Source organism: Canis lupus, chromosome 20 (genome assembly GCF_011100685.1).
Source record: "Canis lupus familiaris isolate Mischka breed German Shepherd chromosome 20, alternate assembly UU_Cfam_GSD_1.0, whole genome shotgun sequence".
Classification (NCBI taxonomy): domain Eukaryota; kingdom Metazoa; phylum Chordata; class Mammalia; order Carnivora; family Canidae; genus Canis; species Canis lupus.
Genome location: NC_049241.1, coordinates 4,456,656 through 4,473,281, shown reverse-complemented (window position 1 = coordinate 4,473,281; position 16,626 = coordinate 4,456,656). Strand labels below are relative to the sequence as shown.

Here is a 16,626-nt window from a genome sequence, read left to right as displayed (position 1 = left end):
CATGCTCTGGCCCCAACCCACCTCCACTGTATGTCCCCCACCCCAGCACTATCCACAAACAGGGTCCCTCCACCTCCTGCAAAAGTGTTAGCTCATCTATGCCTTTTACTTGGATCACTTTTCCCTTCTCTGCATGGCAAACACCTGATTATTCTGCAGGACTTTGGGCAAATGTCCAATAGATGCCCTGCAGCCAGATCACCTGGAGCCACCAGTAGTTAAATAGTGTGGCCTTGCTGCTCATGGGGATTCTGAGTTCTCTGTAGAGAGTGCTGAAAAGAACTCATTATAGGATTTGGGCTTCAGCTGGGTGATTTAGGGAAGGAACACAGGTAGGAGGGGCTCACCAGATTGGATGCTGCCAGAAAGCAGAAGCAATTGTGCGACCGAGGATCCTCAATCAGTGTCATCTACAGAGTGGGAGACCAAAACGATGATAATGCTGATAGGTGATAATTGGTAGAGACATATTTATTTTAGCTTAATAAGAGGCTCAATGAGAGAGGGAGCTTGGGGTTTTGTGGGTAGCATGGGGACCTCGTTTTGTCCATGCTGAGAAACAATTGTGAAGTGGCCTTGCTGTGTCTCACCCTCTCACTGTCCCAGAGGGACCTCGGGTGAGGTTGGTGTTTTGTGAGCCTGTTTATGTCCCATGGGGGGACATAAACAGCTAGAAGTCAGGCCAGCTTCCAGGGGCTGCTTCTCTTTTTATTTCTCCAGCTCTGAAAAGTCTCTTCACAGCTTCCACAGTGAACACCCGCTGCCTGAATGCATCTTTTCCTCCTGGGTGCTCTAAGAACTTTTTTTTTTAATCAGCATATAGCATACAAACAGTGGCTGTTTGCACACTAATTTAAAAGAATGTTCCTAATGGTACAGCTCATCGATTTTTGTTTTCATTTGCAGACACCTGTGGAGCACCACCCAAGGTGGAGATAAAGAACACTTCCACACCCCAGAAGGATCCCTTGTGCCCCCTCCCAGGTGACACCCCACCCCAAGGCATCCACTATCACCCTGTCACTGCAGAGGCCTCTTTGGAACATCCTATAAATGGAATCGTGCTGCACATTCCTTTGTGTCTGGCTTCTCTCGTTTACCGTAAAATCTACAGACTTTACCCATGCTGTCATAGGAGGCAGCAGCTTCTTGTGTTTGTTGCTATGCAGTGTTCCATATTCCAAAGCACCACAGCAGTTCAGTGGGGGAAAGGAATGACTTTCAACACATCATGCTGGAATGACTGGACATCATATGGAAAATCGCAAACCTTGACTTGATGTTCCATGCATAGACATGATCCAAGGTGGATGATAGACTGCAGTGTAGAGCATTCAAGGCAGTCTTTATGGCCTTCGGGAGGCAAGGATTTCAACAGAAGACAAGGCGCCCTACCTGGGAAAGAAGAAATACAGATGTTGTACTTGATTGAAATTAACAACATCAAAAGATACCTTTAAGAAAGTCAAAGGGCAAGTCCCAGCGAGGAGGAAATATATTTTTTTAAGATTTTATTTATTCATGAGACAGGGATCCCTGGGTGGCGCAGTGGTTTAGCGCCTGCCTTTGGCCCAGGGCGCGATCCTGGAGACCCGGGATCGAATCCCACATTGCGCTCCCGGTGCATGGAGCCTGCTTCTCCCTCTGCCTGTGTCTCTGCCTCTCTCTTCTCTCTCTCTCGCTCTCTCTCTCTCTCTGTGACTATCATAAATAAATAAAAATTTTAAAAAAACTAAATATTTACTCATGAGACACACACACACACACAGAGAAAGAGAGAGAGAGAGAGGCAGAGACACTGGCAGAGGGAGAAGGAGGCTTCATGCAGGGAGTTCAAAGCGGGACTCGATCCTGGATCCCAGGATCAAGATCTGAGCCAAAGGCAGGCGCTCAACGGCTGATCCACCCAGGTGTCCCTAGGAGGAAATATTTTGTTTACTCTTTCGATCTTGGCTTATCATTTCCTTGATGGTTTACTACATATTTCAGCATGCGTCCCTTTTTTCCCTTCACTTTTATCCTCCAGGTTAAGATAAAATTGGCACGTGACACACAATTACACATTGTGTAAGTTTAAGGTGCTCAGGGATGAGAATATTTAAGCATGCAATACAGTATCATTAGCTATAACAGCATTAACAGCATGCTGTACATTAGATCCCCAGAACTTATTCATCTTAGGACTGGAAGTTTGTACCTTTGACCAAGAGCTCCCCATTTTCCACACTCCTGATGCCTGGCGACCACGACTCTACTCCGTTTCTCTGAGTTTGACTTTTTCAGATTCCGCCTACAGGTGAGACCATATAGTATTTGTTTTTCTCTGAGTTACCTCGCTTAGCATCATGCTCTCAAGTTTCATCCAAGCCACAGCAAATGGCAGGCTTGCCTTCTTCCTCATGGCTGAATACTATTCCGTTGTACGTGAACACCACATCTTCTTTATCCATTCATTTATCGATGCTGGACACCTAGGCTGTTTCCCTATCTTGGCTATTATGAGTAGTCAGCATGAGTTTTCTTCTTCTCTCTTTCCCATGTGTATTTCATTCAAAAGTCATGTGGATTTTAGTTCCAATTCCATCCAGTCCATGACATGAAATTGATAAAAAAAAAATCTCCTAAGATTTGGAGGAGCCAAATTATTTAATTTTCACAGAGCCGTTTGTGCTTCAGTTCCTGACCAGCACTTTGGCAGCTGGGATGGACCCTCTCGAGGCTGTGGTGTTTATCCCCCTCATTGTCTACAGGATCATGAGGCCAGTATTATCATTATCTCCTCCTTCCAGCTGAGGCAACCAAGGCTTCAGGAGGCTAAGGGTGCACCAAGGTCATCCGCAGCACCCCTAGCCAGTGTTGTGGTCAGTGCGTGCCTGGTATACAGTAGGTGTTGACTAAATGCTTCAAAACCTGCAGGATTTCCTCAGCTTTGGGGCTCCGCAGACCCTTGTGTGTGTGCGTGTGTGTGTTGCCAGGTACTAATTGCATGTCCGTGTAGCAGTCCCAGGCAGGAGACATGATTTTACCATTGGATATGGATGTCAGCTAAATGCTGCAGGATGCCCACATCCTACCTCTTCATGCCAAGAAATAACCAAACGTTAAGACCATCCCTGCTTTTACAGTCCTAACCCAGCCCTAAAGCCTGGGACACCAAAGACAGATGACAAAACACAAACAGGGCAGTATCCCCGCCCCAGGACTCCAGCTACTTTCCATTCGTCAACAGTGCCTGAAGTTACACCCCAGCTCCAAGGTCAACGTGTGGCCGCTGGGAGGTGAGGCACTCCACCTCCCCAGGTCTCTAAGCCGCAAAACAATGGAGATGCACTCAGAGGCTTGCTCCCAACTCAAAGGGGCTGACCAATTAATTCACAGCTCCTGCCTCCCACCTCCAGCCAGCCGGTGCCTGGCTGGGCACTGCATGTCCTGTTTTTTCCAGGACAGCTGCTACCCTAAATCCTCAAAAATAGGAAAAAGGCCAAAAGAGAGGGAAAGAAAACATCTCTCCTTATTATCAATCGGCTTACGTATGGAGATGTGTGAGGAACACAGAGATAGTCCCCAGACTTGGGGTCAAGTTCTGCCTCTGTCATTCACAAGCTGGGCCTCAGTTTTCTGGGCTATAAAATGGGCGTGATATCATTGCTCACTTCAGAGTGTCATAGGGAGGACTTAAGAATGTGCAAGGGTTTTGAGCTTAGGATCTGGAATCTAAGGATCAGGATTCAAGGGCTGGCCTTGGGCGGATCCCACAACCTCTCTGAATGTCTGGTAGGAGTCTTGCCAAAGCTGATGGCCAAGGCCCTCCTGACTCCGTCTTCCTGGCTCAGGAGCCACAGTGTGCTCATATGAAATGACGGGATGCTGGTAAGAATTGCTGCGAGGACAGAACACAATAATGTTTGTGCAATGGAAACCATAAAGTATGGCATCTTTATATATTTCGTATATATTTGCTGAGAAGCTGTTATATTCTGGACACTGAGGGGGGTTACAGAGATAACTCTAGCACCTCAGGGATTCCAGGGCCAAGGGGAAGAGACAGGGTAAGCACACACCATCCACTCCCCACCCCTGCCCTATGCTTTGGGTACCACTGCATCCCCAGCCAATGGGTGAGGAAGCTGAGGGCCAGGCAGACATCATACAACGTACCTGTCTAGCTGTTTCTCGTGTGCTTTGTGCTGCTCCAATCAAAACAGGCTCCAGCTGGTTTTGATGGAGGAGATTTGGGCTAAGGAGACAGGAATGGGAGTGGCTTATTATGGTGGGGGTGGACAGGAAACACCAGATCGGCTTAGTGAGCAGCAAATAGGTCTTGGTGGCGGAGACTCAACTGTCCCAGGCTACAGGGACAAGCAGGGGAGATGGTGCAGAAGACACATCTGGGGAGCCAGATGTCTTAGCCTGAAGCCATAGGAATGACATCTGCATACCTGGCCAAACCCAGAGCTCAGGCCTGGGGATGCAAAGGGGAATCAGACATTTGCTAGGCCCTGGGAGCTCATGACCTTGCCAGTGAGTCAGATCCACAGGGTGGAAGCTCAGGCAAGTGAGGGAGCCCACAGGGCCTCCAACCCAGCCTGGGGCACCAGAGAAGCCTTCAGGAAATGTGAGGCCTGCCTGGACCTGAAAAGATGCACAGCTAGGCGAAAAGGGGTGGGGAGGACTTGGAGGGAGAGGGAATGATGTGTGCTAAGAATCTCAGGCTGGAGGGAGGCAGGAGGCATCTGAGGAGGCATAAAGGGCTAAATGGGATCCAGAGCTTGGGGGGAGGGATCAGCCTTGGACAAGAGGAAAAAGGATGGAGAGGTCAGTTTGCAGATGGTGGGAGGGGGGGTGTTGAGGATTGGAAGAGGGAGTGGAGTGACAGGAGACACCTCTATCCTTGTTCCCCACTCCCCACACCCCATGCTAACTCTGCTCCAGCCACACCTGCCTCCTGGCTGTTCCTCCAGCATTTCTGCACACTCACTCCAACCTTGAGCTCAGGATCTTAGGAACAAAGGGACCTCCAGGCCTTTGCACACGCTGTTACACCCTTGGCCTAGAATGTCTGCCGGGCTCACTCCTTGTTATTGTTCCAGTGTCTGTTCACACATCCCTTCCCTGATGGGCATTCCTTGGCTATCCCATCACTGCTGTCTCTTTACCCTGCTTTATTTCTTTCTGAACACTTATTACTTACTGACATATAATCATGAGCTTAAATGCATATCGTCTGTCTCATCCATTTAGCATGTAACTTGCAGAGAATGTCAGTGTTGCTCATGGCTATATCCCTGACACCTAGACCTGGTATGTAGTGGGTGCTCAACAAAAGTGTGTTGAGTGAATGAAAGACCAACTAGAACAGGCAGGAGGTAAGAGGGACAGTCTTTGGTGACCATTTTACAATTTTTCTCCCAAAGACACATTTGGAAAGACCTCTGCTCTCTGGCATACAAAATGAGCATGCATATGGCTTCCTCCAAGCCTTGCCCACCCCCCACCTCCCACCTCTGTAGAGATACCTAGGTCGCTATACTCTGCCTCTGGTTGGATGGAGGGCTCTGATTTTGCTGGGGAAGCTGGCATGGGGTAGGGGGTAAGGGTTGGAGTTGGGACATCAGATTAGATTTCAAGGAGCTGCTCTCTGGAACTTTGACTGGGGCAACTGGGATGAGTCTCCCCTGTTCCATGTATCTCTCATCTTCCAGCAGGCTAGCCATGGTTTATTCCCATGGGGCAGCAAGGTTCCAAAAGAGTTAGCAGAAGCATGTAAAGCTTCTTGAGACCTAGGCCTGGAACTGGCACACCATCACTTCCACATTCTAATGGCCAAAGCCAGGAATAGGGCCAAGCTCAGATTTAATGTAGGGAGAAACAGACTCTGACTCTTAGTGGGACGAGCTACAAAGTCACAAGGGACAGTGCACCCAAAGAGGTGTGAAGTGTTGTGGCTGGTTTTGCAACCAATCATATATATTAAGCCACAGGTGCAAGACATGAAATAATATGAATTATTGGTCACTTCTAGGAAGTAGGGGTGAGCGATATGGATCTCCTCTTATATTTTCTGATATGCCCTTTCATGGTGTTTTATGTTTGTTTCAAAAATGAAACATTTTGATTTTAAAGAAATGAAGAATGTATCCTTGAGGTGTGTTTTCAGATTTACGAAATGATACTCTGTGCTCGAGGAGGGGGAGTATCTGGCAATCCTTTGCTTGCAGGAGAGATTGGAAACGCCCTATGTGAATGAACACCAGTGGGTCCTGCTTAGGCAGCAATTAAGGCCTCCACTTGATGGAATTTTGTTCACGGGTAAAACGAAGAATCCCATAGCCTGAAATGTTCTGATACACTGCAGGACACGTAATGTGAAAACAGCAAGGTGTGCAGGCACTGTACGCGCCCTCTGGTGTGACAGGTGTACAGACTGTCTCTAGGAAGGGGGCACAGGACAGCAGCAGGGGCTGTTTGGGGGTCGGGGTGGATGGGGAACAGCTTTCTCTTTATATCCTTTCGTACCCTTACAATTCTGTATCACATGAGTATGGCTCCTCTTCAAAAATAGATAGAAGTTCAAAATGATTTGTTTTTGAAAGTAAATCAAAGTTTTAGAAAGAAAGAGGAATTCTTTGTGAAATGCCTGGGGGAGGGAGACAAAGGATGACATAGAATTTGTTCCAACCACTGACTCATTCTTTGACCCATGGGTAAGTCACTGGCTGTCTCTGAGCTTCAGTTTCTACTAGCTACAAAATGGGCCAAGTCTCCTTGGCTCCCTCCCAGGTTACTGTGAACAGGGCCACTGTGTTAGGCTACTCCAGGGGGTGCTGCTCACATCACAGTCCATGTGACTGGCGGCTCTTACAATTGTGCAGTGCACGGCATGAGCAACCATAGGAGGCAGCCCTGATTGGAGTCCTAAATGGGATAATGGTGAGGAGACAGCTTTGAACATCATGAGGGTTCATGTGCATATGTGTGTGTAGAATGTGAAAGTGCATTCCTCTGACTAGGTGTGTATTTTCTGCTGACATGTGTCCTGTGGACATGAGCTGGGCTCACCCTCCCTTCCTTCCCCAGCTCAGGCTCCTGAGTCTTCTAAAAACCATGCCAAAGAAAAGAAGGGGCCACATATTAGGCTGCTGAGGCCTCACACTTCACATTTAGGGGCTCAGTCGTGAGGCAAACTTGTATCTTCAGGCTCTTTCCATGCTGGCTCAGCATCTCCGTCCCCCAGATGCAAGAGAGGAATTCTCACAGACCAAGATGCTGTCTGCTTTTCAAAGTGCAGAGATATAAGCTCAGTCAAATCCCAGCTCTGGCACTTACTGCCCTTGGGACCTGTGAGCCTCAGTGTTCTCATCCGTGAATTGGAGATACCGATCGTGAGGGCGGCTGTAAGGATGAAATTGTACAGTGAGGTCAGGCACACACGAGGTGATGCAGTCAACGCTGGCTTCTGGAACTGGCTCCTGGGACCACTCATGTGCTCAGCCCTCATCATCTCACAGTGGTTATGTTTACACAGACATAAGATGCACAGAAGGAAACACAGCCTGTGTCCTCAGCATTGGTGATCCCAGGAATGGGAGGGCATCATAAAGAAGAGAACTCCATGCAGGATTGTAAAGTTGGCAGAAACCCAAGTGAAGTCATTTGCATTCTGTAAATACAGAAATAGTTAGAAAAAGAAAAAGAAAAGAAAAGGCTGGGCACAGAGGATTTTTAGGGCAGTGAAACTACTCTGTATGCTACTACAATGGTACATACACGTCTTGTACATTTATCCAAATCCACAGAATGTACACCACCTAGAGTGAACCTTCAAATAAACTAGGGACTCTGGGTGATAATGATGTGTCGGTGTAGGTCCAGGCTCTACAACAAAGGTACCAATCTGTTGAAGGAGGCTGCGCATGGGTGGGGCCAGGGAGGATGGGAAATCTCTATGTTCCTCTCAATTTAACTGAACCTAAAATTGCTCTAAAAAAAAAATCATTTACTTAAAACAACAACAACAACAACAATTGTTATAGTCCACAGAGGGCACATGTGTCTATCACACAGAAAATCCCCCAGGCCTGAGAGAGATCTTCATTGTGTGGACCAGACGGTGCAGGGAGAGCCCTGCAGCAGGGGCCAGAGGCCTGAATCTGAGTTCCAGGTCTTTCTGTGCCTGGCCAGCTGGGTGCCCGGCAGTTGGCCACTACTACCAATAATGTTCAGGGCCTTTCTTGCATGCCCTAGCCTCCCTCACTCACCACACTTCCTCTTCCACATTCAAGAGTTTTTGACACACTCCTCTCACCTAGGAAGAAGATCTCACTGTCTTACAGCCTCGGCAAGGAAAGAAGCCTCACAGGTCAAGGCCATGGTGAGAGGAGGAAGATCTCCATGTACAGAGGAGTCAGCCCTAGGGCCAGTCCCCGACCTGGGGGTTGGTCTTTAATTTATGTCCCAGCAGCCAGAAGCTGGGCAATACTGCTAGGCCTCACAGCCAGCTTCAGGAATGGGGAGGCCAGAAACCCCACATCTAGTTCCTTCCAGGGAAGACAATGGCCTCAGCCTCTTGGTTGCCGTGTGACCTTGTGTGGTCCCTACCCTATCTGCCTCATCAGATTCTCATGATCCAGGTTTCTGACTGGTTTCAGGGGCTCTCTAGGCTGGGCCTGGGGCCAGGGGTCTGCATGGCACAGGAGGCGACGTTTCCCAGAGTGGGCTGGGGCCTAGTGGGCACAGTGCCCACCCCTCAGAGGTGCTCCGGACTCCAGAGTTTGTGCGGGGCAGGGCAGGCAGATGGAGGGGAGAGGGCAAGACCGCCAGGCACCTGGTGGGAAAGGAAGACAGGTGTCTTCTGGCAGGGGGGGGGCAGCCTGAAATCTACAAGAGAAGGCCATCTACAAGAAGTGGCTTTTCTGGGCTCCTTCACCTGAGTTCAGAGATAGGAAACAGGCTCAAAACAGCACGCGGTACCTGGCCGAGTCTGAGCCCTGCTTTCGGTCTGGTTCTTCCTCGGCACAGCTGAATGCCCCTGGGGCAAGCAGCCGCTTTTCTGCTGGAGCCTCAGAAGCATCACCCTGTGGTCACAGACCCTAAGTGCCCTACGCAGTTTAGAGGCAAGGACCAGGCGAGGGGATGTCAAATTCCAGGTGAGAGGCCCCTTCAGGAATGGTCAGCAGTGACCAGCGCTGAGTTTGTTCCCACAGTCGTGGTTCCAATGCCAGCTCTGCCACTTGACCAGCTGCGTCTCCGTGGCCAAGTAACTTCGCTTCCCTGAGACCCGGTCTTCCTTTGCAAACGGGGGGGGGAGGGGGGGTAGGTTACAGGGATGTAGTGCGACCCTGTGTCACCTGCTTGCCCAGGGCAGGCCCTCCGACGGCCGTCGCCCCTGCCGCTAAGCCGCTGCTCTGAGTTACCAGGGCGGGGACAGCAGCCTACGGCGCCCGTCTTCCCCTCCGCTTCCTCGCCGTGAACTGGGGCCCCAACGCCGGGCTGGCCGGTGGCTTGCGGCGGGGTCACGAGCGCGCAGCGCGGGAGCAGCGCGGGGCCCGGAGCCGCCCGGCCGAGGCTGGCCTGTGGTCACGGCGGTTCTGCCGTCGGTACACGGAGCGCGCCCGCCCGCCCGGCCGCAGCCTCAGGAAGGACGGCTCCGCGCCCCCGCGCCTCCTCGCGCCCCCGCCCCCGCCCCCGCCACCTGCCACCTGCCGGTCGGTCGGGCGCCCCCGGCGGCGGGGGGGGGCGGGCGGGGCGCACGCGGGGCCGCACGTGTCCGCCCACGCCGGCCGCCCGCGCCGGAGGCTCGCGGAGGGTCGGGCAGGCCGCGGCGGGCCGCTGGCGCCGAGCCCCGGGCGCGCTTCCCGGGCGGCTCCGGGCCCCGCGTGGGCGGCGGCCCCGGGGATGTGCGGCTCCGGCCAGCCGGCCTCGCCGGCCCCTGCCCCCGCCCCCCGCGGGCACCTCCCGCCGGGCCGCCGCCCGCGCCCCTGCCTCGGCGACTTGGGGCTCCCTCCTGGGCCACCAGGGGCCGAGAAACGCCGGGACTGGATGACCTCGGGTTGCGGGCTGCGTCGGGAACCTAGCCCGGCCTGCGGACAGTGCCGCAGCTTAGACGTGGAGTCCGAGGCCTGTAGTTTCAATAGAAAATGGGGTACAAAAGGGGAGATTAGGATGAACAAAGGAGTCCTAGAAAATACGCATCAGGGGCGCCCGGGGTCCCGGGATCGACTCCCACGTCGGGCTCCCTGCATGGAGCCTGCTTCTCCCTCTGCCTGGGTCTCTGCCTCTCTCTCTCTCTCTCTCTGTGTCTCTCATGAATAAATAAAAAAGTCTTTTAAAAAGTATCAGAAAGCTAACAACTGCATAAACATTACAAACTCCAGAAAAAACACACAATTTTTTTTATTAATTAACTTTCTGACATACCTTTATAATCCCCCCCCCCAACATTTCATTGGTCACCTTTATATGATGACAGTTTTCTCGTGTTGCTTTCAGGGCCTCAAAAGATAATTCACTCTTTCCTCTAACATGGACTGTTGAATGAAGTTTTTATTACTATAGACTGTTCAGGAATGTTTCAGTGTCACAACATGTACTTGGAAATGTTTTATATAAACATACTTACATCTTAGCACAATTTGTTAAATTTGGAATGACCTCCATCAAACTTTTTCCTATGTGATCCATTATGGATGCATTGGTTATTTTTAGTATAGCTGTAAGTTTGTGCCCTGTAAACAGAAATTCTGATAAATTGCATTTTGCATGATCTTTGCCAAAGAAGAACCAAAAAAAAAGGATTGTGGTTTTGATTGTATATGCTGCATTATCTGGTCTATTCCTGCAGGAGAGAACTTTGGTTTGGATCAGGCATCCAGGACACAGCACTGAGAAGCAAACCCTCCATTCACAATTTCACATGTCTGATGGGAGGAAGAAGTTTCTACAGAATAGCTCTGGCTTTTCACATTCCAGGCCAAATTTTTCTTCACTTTCTGTGTACTCTCTGTGCTGGGTGACAATAAAGCATATTCATATGACTGCCATACAGCTGTGGGCATGGGTCTTCTACACCCAATGGCTGGCAATGACTTAGCCATATATGAAATGACTTTATGAAATGACTTTCAGCCACATACACTTATCTCAGTAAACTCTACTGTATCTCCAGCCTAGTTTTTCCTAAGCTGAATCCCCAAAATGCCCACAGCCATTCTAATGTTACTCACTGGGATGCCTGGGTGGCTCTGTGGTTGAGTGTCTGCCTTTGGCTTGGGTTGTCATCCCCGGGGCCCTGGGATCAAGTCCTGCATCGGGTTCCCCACAGAGAGCCTGCTTCTCCCTCTGCCTGTGTCTCTGCCTCTCTCTGTGTGTCTCTCATGAATGTATGAATAGAATTTAAAAAAAAAAAAAAAGAACAAGATGTTTTAAGCTCTCTATAGAACAAGTCAGGGAATCAAGAAAGAGCACAGGAAATCACTAAGTGGAAGAGGAGAGACACAAGTGGTCTAATGAGAAGGGGTCCTGTGGAGAGCCAGGGAGCCGTGGAGAAGAGAGGGTGAGGTGGAGATGGGCGTGGTCTGCTTGGGAGGAGCTGACCTCTCTTTATACTCATTGCAAACATTGTCCAGGAATCAACAAACATTTATTGGACACCTGTGGTTTGGAATAGAGAAGGGAACAAGACAGACAGAAATCTCTGCTCTTGTGCAACTTAAATTTTGGTGGTGGAGACAGAAAATAAGTAAGCAATAAAAGAAAGTGAGAGAAATTAATAAATGGCAGTGCAGAAAATTAAGCCAAGGTGAAGTGGTAGAAAGCTCCATGGCCTACTTACCTTGGGAGGTGACATTTGTGCAGAGACCTGGCCAGCTAGATGGATCAAGTCATGGGAAAATGAGGGAAGAGCATTCTGGGAAGAGGGACAGCAAGTGCAAAGCCCTGAGGTAAGTATAGGCCTGGTATGTCCAAGGAACACCAAGGAGTGGAGTGAGCTGGGGGAGAGTGGCAGGGGCCAAGATGAGACTGATGGGTGGAGTATCAGACATGCAAGAATTTAAAAATGAGGATATTGAATTTTATTTTACATAGGTAGGATTTCAAAGGAAATACCAAATCCTAGGGCTCAAGTGGCCTTGATGCTTTAAAGTACTGTTGAGCTAGAAATCAAGCCATATAAAGCCTTCACTGCGAGCTAGGCTCTGAGACATAGCTTTTCATAGCCATTTTCCATTTGATTCTTAAATGGTGGTGGAGATGCCTGATTTCCATTTTATAGCTGATCCAACTGAAGCCCAGGAAGGTGAAGTGCTTCATCCCACATCACAGAGCTAGAAAGTGGATGAGCCCAAGCATGGCTCATGTTCAACTATAACATGACTTCATAGCACTTCCTAAAATGGGTGCGGATTCTTTAAAGTTAATAAAGTGTTTTATCTGTACCTTATCTCTTGTGCTATTATGGAGTGTTATCACCTCTTTGCAATGGCCTGGGAAATGTCTCCGAGACCTTGAGTGAGTAGTCACAGCTCTGCAGTTGCTTCTTTCTGAACAGGATCACTGTGACTCGAACCCAGAGTCAGGTCCAGCCAGTGCCAAGTTGCTGCTAGCCCGAACACTGCCTTTGCGCCAATCAGAAAAAGGCTCCCTTTGCTCAAGACACTTGTTAACTTCTGGCTTCCAGAAAAGTATTGTAATAACAATTCTGTTAGAGCACCCTGTGAGGCCATCTGTAAACAACTATCCTCATCCACATGTGAATCTGTGCTCTCTTTATGTGAGAGGTGCTCACTAGGATGCCCTGCCCTCATGCAGGGTACAGCCTGAATGACACAGTGATTTTCTGTGCCCTGATTAAAATACTTGGGTTGGTGAAGCTATGAGCCCCAGCAGAAAGGAGATCTATTTGGAAGTGATCACACGTGAACCCCAGCTGTACCCCAGGGGTGACCAGACCATGACTGTCTGGCTTTTCCTAGAAACTTCCTAGCCCATCAGGACAATGGGTTCCAGTTCACTGCCTCATCACTGTGCTGTTCATCCCCGGCCACCACTCCCTCCTCCCCGTCTCCATTGCCTCTACACATGCTCCAGGGTATGAAATGTCCTGGGCAGCACTGGCTCCCCACACAAGGTCTCTTGGTGCAGTGACACAAGGCTCCTGCCCTGTCCCCCGGCAAAAACCTCCCGCCTCAACCCTGTAGCACTCACTGGACACATTTCCCCTGTGTGTCCAGCACCACCTCTGAATGACGGGGGCTCATCTTTGAAGTTTTCCAGCTCCTAAATTTAGAAGCATGGATTAAATCCAAATAAATGGAGAGTTATGTAACTTCATTTTCCTCTTCACTGTCCCTCCCCTTTGAATAATCAGCCTTAATCAGCTAATGATGGGGCCCTGAATGCAGCCCCAATCCTCAGAGAAGCTATTAGGCTTATATAAGGAGTGACATTGACCTGGTGTATTATGAGGCTTTAAAATACATCCTCTTTCTCCCTCTCCCTTTCTCATTCTCTCTCCCAATCTCTCCCTCACCCACACTTTCACACACACACACACACACACACACACACACACTCACATACTCCCCCGACGTGTCCATCAAACACTGAAGCTGCTTAGCTAGTCCGGGATCAAATACATGCAAACTGAGAGAAGGTATTACTCATCAGGTGGTTTAAATTTATCACCTAAAAATAAATCACCTCAATCCCTAATGACAGCTAATCCAGGAAAAAAGGGAGCATTTTTATCATAGAATTACAGAGTGTTTGAGAGAAAAGGGAGGCTCAGGGAGGGAAATTTGAGGGCTTTCTAATCATCAGAACTGTCCAGCAATAGAATGGCCAGCTGGAAGAAATAGCGAGTTCCCTATCACTGGAGGTAAGCAGAAATTGGAGATAATGGATGAAAATTCTTGCACTGGGCACAGACCGAATGGTAACTGACTTTATACATGGTCAGCCATATGCTAGGAATTGTGCTCTACAGGCATTGTAACAGACCTGGCAAAAAGGCTTCATCTCAAATACCAAATCTGATCTCTTGGGAGTGGCTGCCTGGAGCTCTGGACACACAGAAGGATTCTTTTTTTTTTTTTTTTTTTTTTTTAACACAGAAGGATTCTGAGACTCAGTGGGAAGCAATACCTTGGTTAATTCACAATGTTTTCTGCGGTGCAAAAGGAAAAGACAGAGGTCTTGATTGATTAGCAGTGTCTGTCATCAGTGCAGAAGAAGAGAGCAGAAGATATGCTATTTGCCAATGATGTATAAGAATCCCTTTATAGACGAGGAGACTGAGATTTGGAGGTTTACAGTTGGGAAGAACCAAGATTTGAGGAACCAGATTTGGCTCTAAGTCCATGCTCAGAGTCACTCTGCTGTTCTGCCCCTCGACAATGGGAGGAATGGTCCTGGGGCTGAATATGCAACCACCAGCCAGTAGTGTTCCCTCTTTTTCAGATGCCACAGCATTTGAATTGCAAACTCTGAGTGGTGGTTCAAGGAGGTCATCTACTGGGTCTGCCGGCTGCCCTGAGGAAAAGCACATGGCTACTCCTTGACTGCGGATGGACACTCCATACCCATCATCCCTCTCTGACTGCCAGCTTTACTGGAGATGAGTAGCCCCACATCATGGTGTGAAAATCGAGGCAGCCAAGCATGCGCCATCTGTCCTCCTTGAATCCTGTGCTTGGTGGCATGTTGGAGCCCAAATATCCTAGCCAGAGAGTGTATTCTACAGCAAATATGGTGCAGGAAACCCAAGGGGGCAAAGGGGCCATGGCGAGGACCTAGCCAGGCGCAACATGCCTTTTGGTCCACCTTGCCACAGGAGCTGGCTTCTCAGCCTCACCTGCCCTGTGCCAGCTGCCCGCGGCCATGCCATCTGATTGGATTTCATGGTAGCCCCCAGTTATATAGGTGGAGATTGCCTCTTCCCGATCATGTGACACCCCCCTAGGCACCCATCCCTCCAGTCTTCAGACTGCTAGTGCGGGGCTAGACCCCATCCGTACTCTACTCCTCTCCCTGCACACATTTCTCAACAATTCCTCCTTCCCTTCTCGTTAATCATCCATCCTTCCTGTCCCAGGAATCTCTCTCTCTAGCCCCTATGTTGAGCTTCTGTCCCTACTACTTCTTCTCAGGGGGGACATTGTTTACCTATATTCTTGTGAAGAAGCAAAGCCACCATGAGAACGGGGATTTCAAGTGGAGCCGTGCCAAGACCCTATAGTGTGGGGATGGTCCTGGTCCCAACCATCCACTCTCTCCTTTTGTGAAGATGGGGAACTGAGGCAACAAAGGCAAGGCACATGCATTAAGGCCACTCAGGACCTCGGCCAGGACCTCAGAGTTGCGTAAGCCAGAGGGCGTGGCTGCTTTTGTGTTCCTTGCAGATGGTGTCCTGGGACTGCAGGCAGGGGCAGGGGCCTGGCTGTGGAGGCTGGGAACGGAGACCAGCGTCCCCTCCCCTGCCGACATTTCACCTTGGATCCCTTTCAAAGTGGCAGAGTTTTACTAACGCTACAGAAGTGCCCCCACCTTTAAGATAAAACCCAAGGCTCTCCCTCCCAAAGAGATAAGTTAGGGGGTGAGGTTTCTGGTTACAAAAGCTGGACCCTGAACCCGTTTCTGGAGTGGACTTGAGCCTTTCTTCACGGCTCATTAACTGGGAGCTGTCTGAAAAATCACTGAGACCAGTTGTTTCCAAATTCTTGGCATCAGGTCACTTTTTTGCAAACAAATTCTTTCTTGGAATCATGTCAAGATGGGATTGGCCCATGACCCCCTCCAAAACTGTGTGCAAAATTATGTGTGTGCATGAATGTTCCCTGGACGGGAGTCTATAGTTATCTCGATTCTTCAAGGGCTTACTTGCCCCTGGAAGGGTTAAGAGGGCCTGGAAACGTCGGCTGACAGTCTAGGATACTGTGATTGTCACTTCTATTTTTGTCACCTGTTTGCCTTTCTAGCTCCATGTTGCTCCAGCTGACATTTAAATGAGCTTGCCTTTGTAGAACCCACACCAACTGGTGCTGTGGGTGCAGTGGAGGTGTGGGGGTGAGGAGGAGGGCTCCAAACCAACAGATGGAAGGGGAGTGCCTACTGGAGTTGCCAGGAGCATCTGCAGTGCTTTAAAGGGAAAGAGCAAGGTGCCACAGAAAGAACTAGGATGGAGACACCTGGGTGGCTCAGCGGTTGAGCATCTGCCTTCGGCTCGGGGTGTAATCCTGGAGTTCTGAGATCGAGTGCCGCATAAGGCTCCCTGCATGGAGCCTGCTTCTCCCTCTTCCTGTGTCTCTGCCTCTCTCTGTCTCTCTCATGAATAAATGAATAAAATCTGAAAGAAAGATAGAAAGAAAGAAAGAAGGAAGGAAGGAAGGAAGGAAGGAAGGAAGGAAGGAAGGAAGGAAGGAAGGAAGGAAGGAAGGAAGAAAGAAAGAAAGAAAGAAAGAAAGAAAGAAAGAAAGAAAGAAAGAAAGAAAGAAAGAAAGAAAGGAGAGAAAACTAGGATGTAGGTGGGATTGTCCCCTTCTAGTCTCTTCTTCTGATACATGTATGGCCTTGGACAAGACTCTGCCTCTCTGTTCTCACGTGTAGCATGAGGACCAGGGTTTTCTGAAA

General features: G+C 49.6%; 2 long non-coding RNA genes across 2 annotated transcripts; both read right to left on the bottom strand.

Moving 5' to 3' along the window:
* Positions 1–458: 458 nt before the first annotated feature.
* LOC102152894 lies at positions 459–6,426 on the bottom strand. The gene is made up of 3 exons (XR_005374550.1): positions 4,159–6,426; positions 2,198–3,880; positions 459–1,395 (listed from the first exon to the last, which is right to left on the bottom strand). It is a non-coding gene; the product is annotated as an uncharacterized LOC102152894 (long non-coding RNA).
* Positions 6,427–6,579: 153 nt separating this feature from the next.
* Positions 6,580–9,489, bottom strand: LOC119877310. The gene is made up of 2 exons (XR_005374549.1): positions 9,348–9,489; positions 6,580–7,660 (listed from the first exon to the last, which is right to left on the bottom strand). It is a non-coding gene; the product is annotated as an uncharacterized LOC119877310 (long non-coding RNA).
* Between the last annotated feature and the right edge of the window lie 7,137 nt (positions 9,490–16,626).